This window comes from Ips typographus, linkage group LG13 (genome assembly GCF_016097725.1).
Source record: "Ips typographus isolate SLU linkage group LG13, UJ_Ityp_2.0, whole genome shotgun sequence".
Taxonomy (NCBI): Eukaryota; Metazoa; Arthropoda; class Insecta; order Coleoptera; family Curculionidae; genus Ips; species Ips typographus.
Window position 1 is genome coordinate 5,260,116 of NC_138434.1, and position 20,003 is coordinate 5,280,118.

General features: G+C 38.5%; 3 long non-coding RNA genes across 4 annotated transcripts in view; 1 reads left to right on the forward strand and 2 right to left on the reverse strand.

Annotated features, from left to right (window-relative positions):
* Nucleotides 1-20,003, reverse strand: part of LOC145737208 (uncharacterized) — a 183,429-nt gene that overhangs the window by 52,115 nt on the left and 111,311 nt on the right. The window lies entirely within an intron of this gene.
* On the reverse strand, nt 7,573-8,275 carry LOC145736997 (uncharacterized). Of its 2 annotated transcripts, none has more exons than XR_014180171.1 (3): nt 8,052-8,275; nt 7,798-7,882; nt 7,573-7,740 (listed from the first exon to the last, which is right to left on the reverse strand). It is a non-coding gene; the product is annotated as an uncharacterized LOC145736997 (long non-coding RNA). The 2 variants fall into 2 exon arrangements; XR_014180172.1 differs by having other exon boundaries at nt 8,048-8,265.
* On the forward strand, nt 14,394-15,767 carry LOC145737024 (uncharacterized). Its single transcript, XR_014180195.1, has 3 exons — nt 14,394-14,470; nt 14,584-15,206; nt 15,260-15,767. It is a non-coding gene; the product is annotated as an uncharacterized LOC145737024 (long non-coding RNA).

Genomic DNA, 20,003 nt, shown 5'->3' on the forward strand with positions numbered 1-20,003 from the left:
GAAAATTATGGACACACCATCAAATTTAAAAAATAGCACTCCTATTACTTTGACAGAGATTTGAGTGAAACTGACTGAAACAGACTTTTTCTCTAATTTTTCATTGTTAGGAAATTAGACACCACATTCTACTTTATAGGGTTTCTCCATGTTTTTCTTATAAAACTGTAATTTTTTGACACAAGTTGTGCAATGAACAATGCCAGAATTATGTTACCATGTATATAGTAACTATAACTATGTGTGTCATATCGACAATGCCTTTTTAGGTGCTTTATTCTATGGTGGTCCTAAGTAACTATCATAATGGTCATACACATATATTAATGGTAAACATAATAATAACATAAATAGTGGTTTTTATAGACATGGGGAAATAAGGAGGGGTTATAAACATTAGCAGTAGGATAGTTATGATACTTGCAAAAAGACAGTATTTTAATGATTTTATATAACGGGCAATATGTAATAAATTTAGCAGGACTTGATAACAATGTGCATATGTTAACACTGTGTAATTATTACACTGTGTAACAAGCCTTTGTCTGTGGTGGCAAAGTTTTGATTTTTTTTTCAAAAACATAGTACATGTATATTCTTCAGGTTTTTGCTGGTTGTTATATCCTAAATGGATAAAACTGGCTATTTTAAAGACAATTGTTAACGTTGATAATAATGGACTGTATTTATTTCTTTGATTTACACTTTATTTCAACTGAAATATACGGAGCAAAGGGGAGGCTCGTGTCCACCTTATAAGACTTGTAGATGCTCTGTCGGTCCGCGGTGTTGCCACTTCTCTCGCACCTCAACATTCCGCCCGCCTTGGAAGTACTCCGGTACTTTCGAAACTATTTAACTAACAACTAATATATAAATTTACGCTTTAAGTCCAATGCTACAAGAAACTTGAACAACTTGCTTATAACTAACTTAATCTAATATTATGTACTACTGTTTCCTTAAAACTTACATTATTGTCATTTAAATAAACCTAACAGTAGCGAAAAAACAAGCCAACAGGCCTTTTACATATCCTTAATATCTTAATTATGATCGGTCTTCTGAGTCCAATCATCATTTGGCAAAACACAAAGCTTGTTTACACCTCTCGTTACGTTGTTATTTCTTACGCGCACTTTCACAACACGTACCACACCGTCCGCTCCAGGCATTAGTTCGGTTACTCGTCCTAGCGGCCAGTTGCAGGGTGGTGCATGATCCTCTTTCAAAATCACTAGCGATCCAATTTGGAGCAAATCTGAAAACTTCTGTTTCCACTTGACTCTGGTCTGTAGTTCACATAAATATTCTTTATGCCACCTAGACCAATAGTGTTGACCCATTACTTGGAGATTCTGCCAGTGTTTTAAACGGTTTTCTGGCACTTGAGTTAAATCTCTTTCTGGAAGAGCTGTTAAGGATTTGCCAATCAGGAAATGCGCAGGAGTTAAAGCTGAACAATCTTCAGGGTCAGACGTCATCGGACATAATGGACGCGAATTTAATATACCCTCGATTTGTGTCAAAATGGTCGCAAGTTCCTCGAACGTTAAAGTCTTATTACCAATTACACGTTTAATATGCGATTTTGAACTTTTAATACCGGCTTCCCAAATGCCTCCGAAGCTAGGCGATTTTGCTGGGATGAAATGCCATTGAATTAGTTCGTTTGAGAGTTGATTGGCAATAATTTCAGACTTTTGTTTTAAAAATTCATAAACAGCTTTAATTTCATTATTCGCGCCTACATAGTTGGTCCCGTTATCGGAATAAATATTTACTGGTCTACCTCGGCGACTAATAAATCGTCTAAATGCAGCCATGAAAGCCTCAGTGGTTAGTTCAGTGACGAGCTCTATATGAACTGCCTTGACGGACATACAGACAAATAAGCACATATAAGCCTTTGTAATCTTTGCTCCCCGAGTTTTTCTATCCTTGATATAGAAAGGACCTCCGTAATCAGTACCAACATTTGCAAACGGTGGTGAACTGTTTACTCGACAGGCAGGTAAATCCCCCATCAAATACTCTAACGGTTTTGGGTTCGCCTTAAAGCACACCACGCAATTGCGAACAATATTTTTGCAAACACCTCGTCCCGATATCGGCCAAAAACGCTCTCTGATTGAGCAAAGAAGCGTCTGGACACCGCAATGTAATAGTCGTTCATGTTCTTGCGTTATTATTAATTTAGTTAACCGATGTTTACTAGGGAGAATTATCGGGTGTTTTTTGTCAAACGATTGACTCGCGTTCCTTAATCTTCCTCCTACCCGAATTAAGCCATCATCAATGAATGGATATAAGGTTAACAATTTACTTTTTTTATTAATGGGTTTATTTCGAGAAAGAAGGTCGTATTCGAGTGAAAAACATTGTTTTTGAACGGCAATAATTAAACATTTTAAAGCTTTGTCAATTTCTAAAGGTAAAAGTGCTCCTAATTGTCTCTGATTTTCTTTAATATTTTTAGTAAACCTTAAAACGTACGCAAGGATTCTTACAATTTTCGGTAGAGACGAAAATCTATTTGTTAACTCTGTTATAACATCGTTTTCTTTTGTTAATAACGTGCAAGTCAGGGAATTGCACTGTTCTGGTATAATTTCTGGCAAAACTTCCGTTGGTAAATTCCATTCAGAAAAATTGAGCTTGAGCCATTTGGGTCCAAACCACCACAACTTACTCTGACTTAAATCTGTTGCTAAAGCACCTCTTGACAATAAGTCAGCGGGATTGTCGCCTGAATTCACATGTCCCCAGTCATTGGCGTTGGACAACGTTTGTATCTCACTTACCCTGTTTGCTACGAAAGTTTTCCATCTGGTTGGGGTACCTCTGATCCACGCTAGTACAATTGTTGAATCCGTCCAAAGGTACTGCTTACTGGGCTTTATTTCCAACGACTCGGCTACCTTTTTTACTAAATTACTCAATAGAACAGCTCCGCATAACTCTAGCCGTGGTATATTTATTTGTTTCAACGGAGCTACCCTAGACTTTCCACATAATAAATTTGCAACCCACTCCATCGAGGGCAACTGGCAACGAAGATACACGCAAGCTCCATAAGCTTTGTTTGACGCGTCGCAAAATCCATGTATCTCAAAAGCAACATACCCATTTATCATGGCATGTCTTGGGATCCTAATGCTACCAATATTGTCCAGATCTCGATGAAACTCACTCCAGGACTCCAGTACTTGCTGTGGTATTTGCTCATCCCAACCTACCTTGTGTTTCCATAAATCTTGAATGACTATCTTTGCCCTGATTATCAGAGGACCTAAAAGCCCTAAAGGATCAAATATCTGACAAATTATTGATAATATTGCTCTTTTACTAAGACACTCAACATTTAACATATTAGGAACATTGATTTTATAACAGATTAAATCATTGTTGGAATCCCAGTATATTCCAAGAGTTTTATTTTGTTCTCCTTGGCCAATGTGTATCATGCTGACATCTAAACTTTCATCCAGCTCAAACCTTTTCAAGATGTCATCATCATTACATAACCATTTCCGTAGCGAAAACCCGGCTGATCTGAGAACTGAAGTTACGCTTTTTTGGAGTTCTAATATTTCTTCTTGACTGTTCGATCCTGTAAGCAGATCATCCATATAAAAATCCCTTTTTATTATTTTACTAGTATATGGATGCTCGCTTTCTACTTCTTCAGCCAAGTAAAATAAACATTTTACTGCTAGATAAGGCGATGAAGCATTGCCGTAAGTCACGGTATTCAGAGCATAAATCTTAAGTTCATCGGTTTCTGAAAAACGCCAAAATATCCTTTGATATTTTCGCTCATCTGTATCCACCAGTATTTGCCGATACATTTTTGAAATGTCGGCTGTCATGACATATAAATGAGTTCGAAATCTAGTCAATATAGAAAAAATATCTTGTTGTAAGGTCGGCCCTACATACTGGACATCATTGAGGGATAATCCTGTGTCAGTTTTGCAAGAAGAATCGAAGACTACCCTGCACTTAGTAGTTAGACTAGTCGTTTTCAAGACCGCATGATGTGGTAGGAAAAAACCTTCACTACTTTCTTCATCACATTCTGACATATGTTTAAGTTCGCAATATTCTCTCATAAAATCGTTATACTCTACTCTAAGTTCTGAGTTTTTAATTAATTTTCGTTCAAGCAGCTCAAATCTTCGCTTGGCAATTTCTTGGGAACTCCCTAACATTTTTAGATTGGGCTTAAACGGTATTTTAACAACAAACCTTCCTGACTCATCTCTTTTGACAGTCTTTGTAAAATAATCTTCACAAATTTTCTCACTCTCAGATAATATTTTAGTCTTACTTAATTCTTCCAATTCCCAAAACTTAACAATAATATTATCTGTTAGTGCGTCTGAATTTATCACCAAATTGCAATAATTAACTTGTGAAATTTGTGAACTGCCAGACATTCCTACTTCTCCTGCAATCACCCAACCAAATAATGTATTTTTTAATACAGGCAAATGTTTTCCTAATGTCTCGTAGCCAGGAATTAAAATTCTCCAAACAATATCAGAACCCAACAGTAAATCTATGTCACTTACCTCGTTAAATGTAGGATCTGCCAATTTCATCCAAGTTGGAATTTTAATTATCTGTTTATTAAAACTGACAGTTGGTAATTTGCATATTATATTAGGTAAAACAAGACATTTTATTTTTTGCTGAAAATCACCATTACACGATTGAATAGTTAAACTTGCTAATTTATTTACATTTGTAACTGTTTGACCAATGCCTTTTACTATATGCTCAATTGGAGTCGATATTAATCCTAAACTGTCGCATAACCTTTCAGATAAAAAATTTGATTGTGAACCCCCGTCCAGTAAAGCGCGTGCCTTTATTATTTTACCATTATCTCCCATTAGTAAAACCATCGCAGTCGATAACAAAACTTGGGACGGTCCGCCCAATCGCGCAACGTCGCATTGCGATTCGATTATATTTCGATCGGCCCCGGTCCCAACGCGTGCAATGGCGGCGGTCGAATTCTCGGGTGATTCTATAACGTTTTCTTGAGCGCCAGCGGTTGGCACATTTGGTTGATTGTTAGGAATTTCTCGGTCAAAATGTAAAACTGTGTTGTGTGCCTTATGACATTTGAAACATTTTCTCATTTTGCATTTCCAAAATGGATGTGTGTCTCTAAGGCAAATAGAGCACAATTTTAATCTCTTTACTTCGGAAATGCGCCCAGCTACCGACAAACCCAAAAATTTACTGCAATTAAATACACTATGTTCTTCATGACAGAAGTAACATTTCATTTTTTCAATAGCCGAAAACCCGTAGCCTCGAGTTTTCTTGCTAACTTGACTTTCACCTGAGGGTTTATTAAGTTTGCAGCTTTCCAACTTTTCCAGAATATCGCATTTTTGTTTTAAAAATGTATTTATATCATTCATCGTTGGTAAGTCGCCTGTAATTTTAAAACTTTCCCAATCGCGTCTAGTAACTGCATCAAATTTATTACACATAATGTATATAATTAAACGATCCCAAGATTCAGTTTCTTCTCCTAATGCTTTAAGAGCCCGCAAATGTTTTGTGTATGTGTCAAATAAATTTCTTAACTCAACGTGTGACTCTTTAACAATCTTAGGATGTTCAAAAATATCTCGAATGTGACTGTGAATAATCATATTTTTGTTTTCAAAACGATCTGACAAACTTTGCCAGGCAACAGCATAATTATCAGAGGATACTTGCAACGACTTAATACTTTGAGCAGCCTCCTTCACTAAAGAAGCTCTAAGGTAATAAAACTTCTGTATATTTGTGAGTGTTTCATTATCATGAACCAGTGCTGTAAAAATGTCCTTAAACTCTAACCAATGATTGTAATCACCATCAAAGGTTGGTATTGATATTGGAGGTAATTTTACCATAGAGCGAACCTGATCGTTAGACGTTGAACCAACCACTGATTCAGCATGAACCGCACTCAACCGATCCACTGCAATTAAACTCTCAAAGCGAACCTTTAAAATAGCCTTAACCTCGCCAATCAACTCAAAATATATATTTTCAAACAAAGTTCTTTCATTTTCGCCTGCGTCGGAATCATCTAGCAACTCTATATCTGACTGTAGTGTTTCAAACTCTTCGAAAAGAGGTTCTGTTTTTTCCAACCTAACTTGTAACTGATTGTATACACTATCAGGAACATTAATTTTTCCTATAACATTTTCCTGTAAATAAGTTCTCAAACGAGTTAGCTTGGATTTTACAGCACCCCTTTTGGCTTTCAATTCCGTAATGTTAGCCATTTATGACACAGTCGAAGGTATATTTTACAAAATAATAAATAAACTCTACTTGCCGTCTGACCCGTGGCGCAAATTTCTTGAAATTGCGTTTTCCTTCAAGTGGCGTCAAGTGCACGACTGCACCGCGTTAATAACTTCGTCGATGTGGCCTTTAGTTTCACTAATATGGGCACTGTTTTTGGTTTATTCTTCTCCAAACTTCACCAAAATCCGGTCGATGGACCAATGTTAACGTTGATAATAATGGACTGTATTTATTTCTTTGATTTACACTTTATTTCAACTGAAATATACGGAGCAAAGGGGAGGCTCGTGTCCACCTTATAAGACTTGTAGATGCTCTGTCGGTCCGCGGTGTTGCCACTTCTCTCGCACCTCAACAACAATGAAATCCTTAAAAAAATTCTACATTAATTTGAATTTTTATGTTCAAAACAAAATGATCTATAACTATCTTTGAAAGTATAGGGATATTAAATGGTCTACAACTAGAGGTTTTTGCAAAACTCGCTTTAATTTAATTAATATGAGAAAAAAAAATTCCATATCACTACTAAATTAAATAAAATTGATGTATTTTACACATTTTCAAATAAGGAGAAAATAAAGGTAGATTATACAACAAACTCATTATTAGTCCTGTTGTATGGTAATTTATTTACTACCTACATTGCTGTGAACTTTGAGCTGTGACAATAACTGTTAAGTTGGGTGTATACTTTTTACCTAAGATAAAAACAAAGTATTATTTAATAGTTAAAGTAAATCTGTATCTATCTAAGACTATAGGGATTGAATGAAACAAAAGCAGATTTTTCTTTCATTTGATGTATTGCGCAAAATTAATAAGGCATGCATAATCAGAGAGCGCATGAGCGCAATATTATTCATGTATTGTAAGTTCTAAGGTGTGATTTGCTCATCACCATCATTTTTGCTAAGGCAGAAAAACGAAGAATTAGGTTATGTTGACAAAATAAGATGTTTTAGGTTAGGTTAGTCTTTGTACACATTTACACAACAAAAAACAGATTGTTTTTAAATTGGATGTCCAGCTTTTTGGGCCTAATCATTTTAGACTGAAATATATCAGAAATAATTTAATAAGGAATTGGGGATTTGGAAATATTGGGACAAATTATATCGGAGAGAAATGATGACACCTGTCCAAATAATAATAATATACAAACACATATTGACTTCAAGCTGCCTCTACACTTTTAAAGATTTGTCTAAATGTAATGGTATATGTAAATTACAAATAACATAATAAAACCATAAGGAGTAACAGCTATAGTATAGATATCTAGCTGTATTATTTAAATAATACAGTTCAAACACTGGTTATTACACTTCATTGTTTAAAATGTTGCCTTAAAAGTAGGTACCCTCTTCCAAAACATTCCACATTGGATTTCAGTAGTGCCCTGTCAACCTAAACAATACAAAAATAAATAACTATGTAATCACAATAAATTCTAGTAAAACTTACCATCTGTAACATTAATGGTTGCTCTGGTTTATTCTTATTGTTGCAAAAGACCAAATCTTCAGAGCCTTTGGAGTAATCCTTTATCCTGTAAACATAATCAGTTCAATTTAAGGTAATACCTATTTATTTTCAAATGATTTAATATTATTATTCAACAACAAAATAATACACATCACTACTTGACGGCTTCCTAAATTAAGCCATTAAAAAGCCCATACCAGCTAAAAGGAATTTCAAATAGTATACCTACCTACTTGTAATTGTTGAAGTCATAAACAAGCATCTCCAAAACTTTAAAATAGTCTGTGGTTTTTCCCGTCCACAACCTGAAAAATAATTACACCAACACGTAGACGAACACCACAGATAGTTTGAGGCCAGAAAATAGGTATATATTGCAGTATCTGTTATTGCAATATTAAAATAATCAAAGACAAGATATTTCCAACCAAACAAAACAATATTTTAATTATTAATAATGTGAGGTTAGAATAGGAACGAAAACCGATGATCATTTGCCATTTCCCCCTCCACCAGTAATAATAATAATAATAATAATAATAAATTCTTTATTTGCTCAAATACACACCCAGTGTTCAGCATTGTCAAGGTACACATACTTTACAGATTACACAATATACAGCATAACTATAACCAACTATAACATCACCTATATGGTGTAACTATTGCTAACATAAAATTCATCTAGGGAGTAAGGACACAGATCTAAAAGTAATTGTTTTATTTTTGTTTTAAATGTAGCATAGGGCAAAGTTTTTAATTCATTGGGGAGGAAGTTGTACAGTTTAATGCTGTTGTTGATATAGCTCTTGTCGGTTAAGGTAAGTCTGTGTCTTTGTGTTAATAAGTTTTCACCGTGTCTTGTGGTATAATGATGTCTGCTGCTTACTGTTGCAAATTCTGATATTGTGGATTTCACATATGCCAAACACTGGTATATGTATAGGCCTGGTAAGGTTAGGATTCGGAGATCTTGAAAAAGAGCTCTGCAGCTGTCCAAGGACCCTAGTTTGCCCATAATTCTTATGGCTTTTTTTTGTAATAGAAACACCTTTTGCCAGTCTGTCGAATTTCCCCAGAATAATAGGCCATATGATAGTTTAGACTGGAAAAGACCCATGTATGCTGTGCGGGAGACTTCCATTGGAGTGGTTTGTGAGATTCTGCGGAGGAGAAATAGGGTCGAAGATAGGCTTTTGGTCAATTGGGTGGTGTGGTGTTTCCAGGTCAACCTGCTGTCAAGGATTACTCCTAAAAATTGGAAAGATTTACCTTGATCTTTTTCTTTCAAGGAGAATATGACAGTTTCTGTTTTTTCGAGGTTGAGGCATAGATTGATGTCTGCAAAATAGGTGTTTAGTTTCTTAAGAGTGGCGGCAGCTTCCACGTGGAGCTGAGCAGTGTTACAATGATGATCAAGAAGGGTTGTGTCATCTGCATATTGAACCGATGTCAGATTCGAGAGATGGGAAGGTAGTTCATTTACATACAAGATGAATAATAGGGGTCCGAGTATAGACCCCCGCGGGACACCTGCGTGTACACGGAGAGCCTCCGACCTGCTGCCCGCGATATCGACCAGCTGGAAGCGGTCTGAAAGGTATGACTGAATAAGTTGTAGCGAGTTGCCCCTAATGCCATAGTATACAAGTTTGCTAAGTAGGATCCGGTGTGACACACAGTCAAACGCCTTCGAGAGGTCGCAGAAGATCGCCAACACAGAATCCCCCCCCTCGAACCGCTCAACTATGTGGCCCACCAGAGCCCTCAACGCGTCCGCAGTGGATCTTTTTTTCCGAAAGCCAAACTGACGCGCCGAGAGGAGATTACTTCTCTCCAGGAAAGCGGTCAGGCGATTGTTTAGGCTGATTTCGATGGGCTTAGATAGAACCGGGACTAAGGAAATAGGTCTGTGGTTACTTGGGTCGTTTTCTTCACCTTTTTTGAAGATGGGGATTACTCTACTAGTTTTTAGTTTACTGGGGAAACTGCCAGAGATGTAACATTTGTTTATGATAATGGAGAGGGGCAGCGCGAGACCTTCAGAGAGCTGTTTTAGAATTTTGTTACTGAGGCCAAATAAATCTTTAGCTGTGCTGTCGCTTAAGCTCTTCACGATTGTCATAACACTTGTAGGAGACTCAGGTGCTAAGAATAGGGTATGATTGTTGTGTATGATTTTTGAGGTGATGTGTGTGGGATCAGCCCCAGACCTCTGAAGATTGGTTGAAATAGTGTCCGATATATTGGCAAAAAACGTGTTAAGTTCATTTGGGGAGAGTGTGGTTTGTATGTTGGTGTTGTCTTTGATTTTGGAATCATTGATTATGTTCCAGATTACTTTTGGTTTATTGGTGTTGTTTTCAATTTTGCTAGTGAAAAATTTAATTTTTGCTTGATTTATTTTGGACCTGTATAGGTGTTTTTGTTGTTTTATCACTTGTGTCAGGTTGACATTTGGATTTTGTTTGTCAAAAGTGGTGAGTAAGTTTAAGGAGTCTCTGTGTGCTTTAAGTTCATTGTTGAACCAGTTCTTATTCTTGTTGCTACAATGATATGTCTTTGATTTTAGAGGAAAGCTGCTCTCAAATATTCTAAGGAAAATGTCCAGGAAAACATTGAAAGTAGAATCTATATCAGGTTGATCTAGGAGTGACGCCCAGTCAGTGTTTCTTAGGGTGGTAACACATAATGCTACATTTTCTGTGCAAAAGGGTCTGAAAACTTTTACGGATGTGCGGTTATTAGTAATGTCTTTTTTTTTATATCTGTAAGTGTTAGTGATAGCCATGTGATCAGACATGTATGTGTCCCATAGAGACCAGTTAGACTCTATTGAAGCATTAGTGATACAGTTATCCAGACAACTACTTTTTGATATTTTTGAGATTCTTGTTGGTTTATTCACTAAGTATTTAAGGCCATAAGAGTTCAATAATTGTGAGAATTCCAGTGTGGCCTGATCTGTTAAGAGCAAATCTATGTTGAAATCCCCATAAATTAAAATCTTTTTATTTTTCTGATTGAGGAGTTCAAGAATTTTGTCAAGAGTTTGGAAGAAAAGATCTAGTTGGCCACTCGGCGATCTATAAATGCATACAATGACAATATTTACATTTATAACCTCAACGCCTGTGATTTCACAATGTCTATCAATAGACAAGTTGTTCAAATGCATGATTTTTTTTGTGACATAGTTACTTTTTGTATAGATTAGGGTCCCACCTCCTCCTGATTGTGATCGGCAGAAGTATCCAGATAAGTTATACTGTGGTAATTTGCAGCTGTTCATTGCAGATTCAGTTAGCCAGTGTTCACATAGCAGGATAGCATCAACATTCCTACCTTGAATTTGTAGTTCCAGTTCATCGAGTTTTTTTGATAGGCTTCTGATATTCAGAAACATCATGTTGAAGTCTTCCATTGTACTTCTCCCAGTTTCCATTGGCGGCCCTTGGTTTCCTGAGATAGGTGAGTCTGGTTTGTTGCTAGGTGTGCATATTAAAAATGTGGCGTCTTTTGGTTCTTATAATTTGCTTGAATGCGAAAATCGTATCTTTTGATACCAACATCTCTGGGCCAGAAAGTTGGGCTATACATGTCTTCTTTCTGTGAAAATGGTGCTGTAACAAGAAAACATTTGTTTTTTGTTTCATCAGTAGGGAGTTCGGTGACTTGAATGCTAAGCGATTCATATCCAGGCTTTTTTGTAACGAATTCTTGTACCTGAGCGGAGCTAACAGATCTCTGTACTCTGTATAGGTAAATCCAAACTTTTTTTTTAACGCCCATAAAGTTATTTGAGGCTTCTGAAGTTCCTAGGGTTTTTTGTTTTGGGGTGCTATTTTGGTTTCTGTATCGTCTGCGGTGCTGGGACTGCCATTCGCCGTTTTTACCGTCAGTGTTGTTTTGATTTGCTGTGGTTGCATATTCCACTGCCTGTTGAACAGCAGCAGGGCTTATTATTTGGGTTTTTTTATTGTGGACTTGTTCGTTTTTAAGCAGGTGCTGTTTATTTAGGTCCAATGAGTGTGTGGTTATGTTGTCGTTGTGGTTGTTCTTCTTTACTGGTGGTCTTTGTTGATTGTCAGCTGTTGTTTCGTTCATTTGAACTACTGATGTGGTTCGATTTTCCCGCTGAGAGTTGACAGTGTTGACAGTGTTGACACCGAAGTTAGACCCATAACCTGGCTTTTTGAGTTTTTCTTCAAGAAAACCTATTTTCTCTTTAAGAAGCTCACAGTTTTCAGCTAACAGGCTATTTTTATCCTCCAGTTCTTGGATAATTCTTTGAAGAAGTGCTTCCCGGTCGGATGGCTCGTTCGCAGGAGCCATATCTGCCAAGGCTGTGTACTGTTCATGTCGGCATGTTGAGTTTTTCTTTTCTTGTGCTCGTTTAAAACACGAAGGATGGTATGTTTCCTTACATTTTTGGCACTCAATTGGACTGTTTGATACACTTTTTAAACAATAAAAACAGTTTATTGCGGTAGGATTAGTTGTTTTTTGGAGACGAACGTTACTTGCGACCGCCGCGCTCGCCATCTTGGTTAAACTCTCAGTAAAACCGAAGATTGCCGAAGTCGCCCTTACGCTCATCCCGATCTCTCATGTCGCTGTTCTGACGGGGCGGCGTCATTGGGCACACTCGTCAGCTGGTATAATCGACATCGGGCACACTCGTCGATGCGCCGGTAGACTAGTTTTTGACTGCCCGCACCAAAGTAATTTCATATCGTATTTAAGATAGGTGTTATTTTTTAAATGTAATAACTAAAAAATGCTCATGTGAACCTATGCTAACCCAGTGGCCGATTACATAAAGTATCAGTAAGGTGGTTACATCGCAATGGTTATTTTTTAACTAAAATTAAAAAAAATGCTAGGTGAACCTATGCTAACCCAGTGACTGATCACATATAGTAATCAAATAAATACTGTCTTGTTCTCAACATCTCAATTTCTAATGTTTTTCTTGCATAATAATGTATTCTATATTATTAGTTTGTTTACTTCCAAATTTTCTAAATTGGTGCAATCCAACCAAAGACGTCATCCGACTACGTTCGGTTGCGTTCGGTTTCGATTATACCTCTTGACGATTAGACCGTTTGCGCGTTTCCCGTTCTGACCGGTCGCTGTGTTGGCCGGTCGCCGTTTTGAGCCCATCTCGTAGCTTTCGTGAAAACTCGTTTGACCGGAAAAGCGCGAAGTCTTATTACGAATGAAAATACAATTGACGACATAATTATTAAACTTCAAAATTCGATTAAAGGCGAAACTTCACAATTATTGACAGCAAAAATTTTACATCTGAAACAAAACGATAAAGAAGCCGCAAAATATGCTTCTGAAGTGGACGCATTAGCGCAAAAATTACAATCAGCCTATATTACAGAGGGCGTACCAGCGGAAGTTGCCCAACGGTACACGGTTGAAAATACTGTGCGAGCATTTAGCCAAAATGTCAGTAGTGAAAGAGTTCGATTAATAATGGAGGCTGGCACGTTTTCTTCGGTACAGGAAACTATTACTAAGTTTGTGAATGTTAGTTCGTTGGCACCGTCTTCGGCAAATATTTTTCAGTTTAGGCAAAACAATTTTCATAATGCGCGACGTCACTTTAGAGGCACAGGTCCACGTAATAATAATTATAACCAGCATTTCGATAGGAGTTTCAATAGATATTCTAACAGTTACAATAGAAATTCTAATAATTTTGGAAACAATATTAATAATTATAGAGAACAATTTAGAGGCAGTAATAGAAGCAGAGGCGCATTTAATAGAGGTTTTAATCGTGGTAACACATCTGCTAGGTACTATAGAGGCTCTAGTCCTAATTTTGTTGGCTTTTTTGTTTGGCCCGGAGTCGGGAAACGGATTGGAGCACCAATCGAGCCAAGAAGCGGCTCGGTTGGGCGATATGTAACCATATATAGTTTTAGTCTGACATTTTCAAATTTTGTGAAAGTTGAGTTAGAAATGACTGGTTCCGTTAGTACGCTACTAGTAGACACCGGAGCTGACATATCAATTTTCAAACGTTTATCAGTAAATCCTGATCAAATAGTTGATTTTTCTCGAGCCACTAGCATCAAAGGTATCACAGAAGACCTAACTAATTCATTAGGTGTTGCAAACACAAATATTGTCACGTTAAGGGTTGGTTGAGGGGGAAGAATACGCAGGATTCCACAGGTAACCCACTTTTATTAAGTAAATGTGCCTTATTGTCTAGGTAGTCATCTTACCCCCAGATGGTCAAGATGGCTGGGAGCATGATGTGAAACTGGCTAGGCTGAAGATACACGGAGGGCAGCGCTTTAGCGGTGGTGAATGAACCCTAGACTTAGGTCCGAGGGCATTCACCGAGCCGGCAAAGACGTGAAGAACCTAATAAAGGGAGGTAAGTTGGAACGGCAACTTAAGCTGCGCGCCCACACTATTTCCTTTGCTAGGGCTGATCTGGGGTGTGGCACTTGGTCACCTACTGCTCCACGTTAAGTTCCACAATAGGCATACCCAGACTAACCCAGAGATCAGTAATCTGTACGTGCTTTTAGTACAGTATTTATACTCACATTATGACCCCAATTCGCCAATCTTGCTGACACAAACATGGTACTGGGGGAGACCGGGGCAACCTAAGGTAACGGCACCTAGCGTAATGTCTATGTTACATGCCCCTCCCCTACGAAGTGTTCGCCCCGGACACTAAAATACCCTAATCGTATAAGTCTAACATTGCTTATGTGCTAACAGGTGGGTTCATGTGGTGGAACGAATCCTTTATTTATACAAAGTCTTATAATCTAAACCATTAATCACGCTACGCGCCTGAAGGCTTGTCTGAACGGTCCAGCATCCTTGGCCGCTACTCAGTTCACGGATACCAAGGCTACCAGTTCCCAGATCGTATTGGTGCTGCCGTCTATTGGTGCACGTTGAGACTTCCTTTTTGGCCGGTGGTCCGTTGTTTGGGTTGTATGCTAGGTGGCGCTGTCGCAGAGTGACCCGGTCTCATGCAAAATATGTTTATATTTTTTTTAAAACTATGTTATGTATAAAAATGTTTTTGTTACCCTATAAAATTCCCTTACGATGCATAGTCTACCTTTTTCTTATTACTCTGATTTATGGGTTAATTGGTCTCCGAAGCCTTTCCGATACCGATACGATTCAAAATGGATTTCGTTGGTGAGTGACAAAATACCCCCTTTTTCCCCTTTTTTTTTTTTTTTTTTCCTTGGTTCTTTTCTAAATTTTCTTTTTTTTTTTCTTCCCTTGTTTTTGTGTCAGACTCACGTGGGATGCCTTTAACCCTGCGCCTCGTGCGTCGCAGGGTGAACTCCTTTTTGCGTCGGCGATTGCCAGACCTCCCCCGCGTAAGTATTCTGTATACCTTTATATGTGTATTGTTACCACTGTTTTGTGTTAGGGGTTCCGAGCGACGGTCTATTTTTTTAAGGTCTGGGGTGAGGACTGGCCGCCCGTACTCCCCGCCGGACACATTGTGGTGTACGAGAGGCCATGTTGTGGGCAGCTATGTCTGCTCACCTTCACCCCGCGGCTTCGGAGGCCAATTGTCCATTTTTATTATTAAATAAAAAAATTTTATTAAAGCCATGTCTTATCTAGTACTTATTTAATCCTTATTTATCCTGCTGTGTTGGCTTTGTGCCAGATTGGTGTCAGTCACTTGTCGCTCAAGTTGGCAGACCACACCTTTTTCTAGCTCATGCGCCAGGTCGGATGAATCGTCAATTTTGATGACGAAGGTGTTCTGCCCACGTACTGCTTCTGGCACCATTTCTTTGCTGTTGCCGTCGCTGGTGAGCTGGTTGGTTTCGTCTTGATTGACCCTTTTGTGCCTGTGGCTAGTTCGTCTGGAGGTGAGAAAATGTTTTATTAAGCTATATACGATTAATGTGATGACTAGTGCCCCTGTTGACCAGGTATCAGCAACCATGAGTTGTCTGTTGGCGGGCAGGGCATTGCCATGGTTGATGCACTTGTTGGCACCGCGTGGGTGACCGCCATTATGGCCGGCCGTCTGAGGAGCAGGTAAATTACAGCTAGGGACAAGGTGATATTCCATAAAAACATGAAGGAATGGTTTCCGTTGTGCACGGTGTTGGTGTTGGGCCTTGGGATTTTGTTCCAATTTTCTTCTAACGTCTGTCTTAGCGTTCTTTCTGAGGATAAATTAAAATGCGGCAGGTCTGTTGTCCAATTGCCGTTTAGGCACTCCGAAAAATTTTGGAAGGTAGGTAAATATGCTTGGTTATTTGTTGGTTTTAGCACAAACGTTTTTAGGTTTGTCCACGCGGCCGGTAAAATGTGCTTAATGGCGGCCATTGACTTGTCAGATTTGCAAGGGAAGCGTTTTTGGATCATGACTTCGTTATTTACGCTTAGCTGGCATTGACAAGGTAGGGTTATCCTTAATGCCCCTGGTATGTTTAGCATTTCAGTTTGCAAGTTAAGTGAATCCTGAGGGCATGTAATTGTGGTGTTGGGTTTGGGGTGTGTCAGCAGAAATTCTTCTGACCCAATTTCCGATATGATCATGAGGTCTGACTGATGACAGTGCATTGGACAGTGTTCAGCGATGTCTTCAACTGTGGTTCCGTGGAACAGCTTGCGTGCACAGGTAGGGCCTTGTGTCTGATCCCCCGCGAATCTCGGTAAGTAGCATAACCTGTCTTGGTATGGTTTACATTCGTGAAGTGCAATGCCTGTTACTTCTTTTAGTATGGTTCGGGTTTCTGTAGTGGCTACTGCCATCATTAGTGGTGCGTGTCTGATCGTGCATGTCTGCTTTTCCCATGCAAATGGGGATGTTAGTAACTGGAATAGACGCCACTGACTGCCTCGAGAGATAAGCGGGATTTTTATGTGCACCACCAGCAAACCTTCGGAGAACGTGCATTCACTGATGGGCAGGCGGAAGTATGATGACAATTGGTGGATTGATATGGCAAGTTCGAATCCATTTTTATTTATTTCTTTCTCTATTTTCCCCAAGTCTGACAGTAGTGTTTCTGGTTTTATTAGTGCCATGGGTATTTGTTTCTGTCTACACTCCTGGAATGCTGTCTGGCTCCGCATTTTTCTCAATAAGAGAATAATTCTGGTAGCTGTCCCTAGATTTGCCTCCAAATTAGTTTGGATCATATCTGACACCCATTCACCCCCTTTCTGTTCTTTACTCAGGAATTCCTCCAAACTGTGGAGGACCATCCTGGTTTCTGTTGTTCTTATTGTTTTATTTGTTTCCTCTTGACATCGATTTTGTTCCTCTGAATGCAAGCTTAATGATTTCAGGACCTCCCCCATATTGTCATGAAGTGCTGTTATGTGGGCTTCTAGTTTATTTTCCTCCATAGACATAGAGTCCATTTTTTCCTGTGTTGCTACACCACAGCAATAGCTCAGGCCGTCCGCTATGAATCCCAACGAAAATGTGCGTTTCGTTCTTAGTGACCTTGGTGCTTCTTCATCTGAGTACCAATTTGCCCTGTATAGCCTCATTTCTTCATCTATTGCGTCTTCTAAGTCCTTCAAGTGCCTTCTGGCTTGACAGATGGAGCTCTGATTTCCTTTCATACAAGTTTCCAAGGGGCTTCTTCTTGGATTACTTCTTGTTGGGTTATTTTGGGATTATTTAAGTCAATATAAAAGTTATGCTTTATCATACATATGGAAAAGAAGTGAAGTATTCAGCATGTTTACGTTTAGAATCGCCTAGCTGAATTTTTATTAGTGGCAACAGCGCCGTTTTTTCTGACTACACGTTGGCAACAAGCAGCAAACGCCCGATGCGCCAGCGCCATCACCTGTTACGGCGGTCGGCCGCACCGCCGCAGGAGTTGTCTATGAAGCCCCAAGCCGTTGGTATCGTTTGCCACGGTTTATTAGCATTTTTTAGTAGACACCCCAGCCCCCCATCGTTATTAATACGTTTATTTCATTAATATACCGTTCAAGGTGGAGCTGGGCATTTTCATTTATCAGTAACAATCCGTTTTCATTTAATACAGTCCACTCAATTAACATTAGGGCCAGTAAAGCCCGAACATATTTGGTCATTCGAGCCTGATTTAAACAAGTTTTAAATCAGCAGTCACCGGCAAGTTCGACGTATTTCGAACCATTAACATTGTGTTTTTAGGCGTGCGTTAAATGCACATCTAAATGGGAATCTTTGGAACTCCATTAAGTTCTGGACGTCATTATTGCTTATAATTATAGCAAAGTCTATAGCGAGAAAAGGCTTTGAAACATTGAAGCAAAGGAAATCAAGTTTAAAAGCATAATAGCCAAGTATTTTCATACAGAAGGAAACAGTGCTAAGGAAAAAATACAAGCCTTTCTGCATTCTGGAGTCCAAGGTAACACCTGCTGTAACAATAGAATTTGCTAGATTGGAACATACTAACCGAAAGATTCTATTTTACAAAACAAGATTGGGTGGTCACGGGACCTCTTCAAGCCACTCGGTGAATGCCCCAGGCTAACTACTCACGGAGAGTGGTGTAGGTTAACAAGCTAAATTTCAATGGCGCCACCCACTTTGCACCGTCGTGTAGGGCTTGAGAAGAGCAGTAAACGAACGCTAAAGCGGGAAATCCCCAAACGCTAGACCAAATATCAGTAATGCAAAATACAAATCTTAAATAATACCACCAAGTACCCCGTTTTATGGCAAAGGCCTCTTCTTTATTTAAAAACAAAATTAACGACTGTCAAAAATTAAAAGTATACGGTTAATGTACTGAGTGACAATTCAGAACCTAACCTTAAAATGTCAAGTTTAAAAGCACAGCAATATGTTCCACATGTTGTGTATGCTATTTGTAATCAAATCAGTTTACAAAAAGGGAGATTAAATGGTTATTTTAATGATGGACTCAAAGTTGGGTATTTGGGAATACGGAACCTTAACTACGGTACAAGTCTGGATAGGTGAGTGTTAGATTGTGTTCACAGAAGGTTGGCAAAAGAAAAAGGTAACCTTCAATCAAATATTTTAGATCAAATTAGACAAACTTGGGCTTTCAAGCAGCACTGGACCCCAACTAAATGCATTTAGTGTGAGCTTACAAACCCAAAAATCTTAGTAAGCACACCCTCACTGGTAATGGAAGATGTCAAAGTTCCTTACTACTACTATATATCGACTACTTGTGCTCAATGGTGAATCAGAGACCAGGAAACTGTGTTTGCAGCCTGCAGATCTGCTTATGACTAGACTGACCTTATTTCAAGATTGCTAATACTCCCTGGACACTTCAGTTAATGCTGCACAGGCAGGCCTAATGTGTCAACTAATCAGGACAGCTTAAACTCTCAACAAGGGCTGATTGCAAGTGTATGTGCTGGTGTTCGTTGAGTTGGTGATCGATTGTGTCAAGTGCTGTTTTCCTTGTGGAGCACCGGAGGTAAAAGTGGGAAAGGAAAAAGCCTAGAAAACATGTTCTAGTTACAATGACCGTCAAGCACGCTAGGATTGACAATAGCAACCTACATTAAGTGAGTATCTACAAGCACAATTGCAACTTAAACTTACCCGAGTTGTTGATGGGCTTTTCCTGGCAATACAAAATAGGAATTTACCAAAGTCTTTTCTTTAAATCCCCAAGAAGGTATTTCAGAAACTTAATTCTATATTTTTAAAGACTGATGAACCTACTTTGATTTGAAAAATCCGCTCAAGCGTTAATGGTTAGTGTCCACCATGTGGAATCAAAACCCAAAAAGAAAATGGCAGTTTGCCTAAACTAGATTCTAGACCATTCTTAAGTTAAGCTGCAATTGGTCAAAATAGACACCTGTGATAAAACTATTTTACCATTGGTCGTTAATTTGAACTCTAAATATGACAGAATACAAAACCACAAAATCAATACATCAATCAATACAGTCAACCGTCGCTGAACCATCATGTCAATGTCAAACCAGAGAATGTTTACATGTATTTATTTAGTGAAATTAAAGTTTTATGTTATTACTATCTTTAATGTTAGATTACTTTAGAAGAAGTGAAACATTTTGCTTACTTGCTCAGATAGTGCGTGAATTAGTTAAAAAAAAGGTAATTTGTGACAGCCGGCCTACTGTAAATTGCAGTAGAATAGCAAAATGTAAGTACCCCCCCAAAATCAAAGAAAACAAACCTT